Here is a 1,705-nt window from a genome sequence, read left to right as displayed (position 1 = left end):
CCACCCAGCACAACCTCGGTGGGGAGCAGAGGAAAAGGGCTGCAAATACACCCTGGAGGCTCTGAGATTGAAGGGAGGAGTTGGGTGGGAGCTGCCTCGCTCCGTGCAGCGCTCCCGCCTGCATCCAGCAGGTCGCCAGGATTTTACGGCATTACCCAAAAATTAATTAACGCCCTGAAACCGCCGCCCTAAACACCGACACCGCATTCACCATTGCCGTTTACAGGTGGCTGCTGCTTCCCTCCGAGTTATTCCCGTGTCCCTGTCACCCTCTGGATGGTGCTGAGCCTCTCGCCGCTGTCGGGCTGTGCCCGACCCGCTGCGGTGCCTTATATACCGCCTTAATTACCGCGTTAATTACCGCGTTAATTACCGCCTTAATTACCGCGTTAATCACGCGCAGCTGATGTGCTGCGCTTTCCCGAGCGCCTCCTGCGAGCAGAGGCTGAGCCTGAATCCCGAATCTGCCGCAGGGAAACACTCGGGGGATGCAGGAGGGATGGGGATTCTCTGCTCCCAGGGTTGTTTGGAGCATCGCTGCAGAAAGAGAGAGCGCGGCTCGGTGAGCGCAGCAACCGTGGAAATGGAGATTCCCTGTCTGGAGAGAGGAGAAGGATTTCACAGTCCGGTATTAAAGGAAAAGCATCATTGGGAATATCCAGATTTCCAGCCCCAGCCTGGTCCCGCAGCCCTCTTTAGGGACAAGCCCCACTCCCATGAAAACTTCCACTTTTTTATCCATTTCCACCTTAAACAAAAGCATTAGCTCAAAGGAATCTTATTAAAGAATTGCCTAAAGAATAATGAGTAAATACAATGGCATAACAAAAACGTCAATAAAAAAAATCCCAAAGCAACTTCTCTTCATTGTAGCTTTAAACTTCATGGGTTTAAAATTCCACCCCAGTCTGTGGCTGAATTCTTCGGGTCACTTTGTTGTGGTCTCTGTTTATACTTCAAAGGTTTTAACTGCTCCTATTCATGTTCTGCTTCTTCCTGGCCCAGGGAAGGGGTTGGAACGAGGTGGTCTCTGGGGTCCCCTCCGACCCAAACCACTCCATGATTCCACAATTTCATGCTCTACTTGCAAAGTTTGCAATTCCTTGGAGTTCAGGGTATTTTAGYCCAACAGCTCCTCCTTGAGAGATTCACAGCAACAACCCCTGGGACAGCTCACAGCAGCAAAATGTGAGTGATATGCACAAAGCACAGGAGGTGGGTGCTCCAAAACATCTGGCTGTGTCATCTGGGAGGAAAACACCCCCTAAAATATCCCTGTGAGCTGGGTGAGCCTCTGGTACTGGGTGCTGCTGCAGCCGGGGAAACACGAAAAAAAACCCCAGCAGCTGAGAGCCAAAGCCAGCCTGCAGCACAAGGAGAGAACCTCCAGACAGCCGTRAAAGCCAAAGCGCTGCGCTGCTTTTCATCTTCAAAGCACGTTCAAAGCAGCACCCAATTAATCTTTGCAGCAGCTCTGTGTGCTCAGGAGCCTCAGACATCGCCTCTGTTTGTGGATACAAAGAGCCAAARGTGGTGGAATTTGTTCCAGACCAAAAGGAGTCTGTGCTGAGGTGGAGCTGGGTGCTGGGTTTGCACCACAAACCTGTCCAGGTTACACTCCCAAGAAAAAGGATATAAAGACAAAGAAGAGATTTAAATATTTTTTAAGTGAAACAGGGATTCAAACAACAAAACCACACAGTGG

The sequence above is a fragment of the Malurus melanocephalus genome, unplaced genomic scaffold (assembly GCF_030028575.1).
Source record: "Malurus melanocephalus ecotype Western Australia unplaced genomic scaffold, MMel_1.1 scaffold_672, whole genome shotgun sequence".
NCBI lineage: Eukaryota > Metazoa > Chordata > Aves > Passeriformes > Maluridae > Malurus > Malurus melanocephalus.
The sequence above is the reverse complement of the archived record's forward strand: the minus strand, read 5'-3'. Positions refer to the sequence as shown.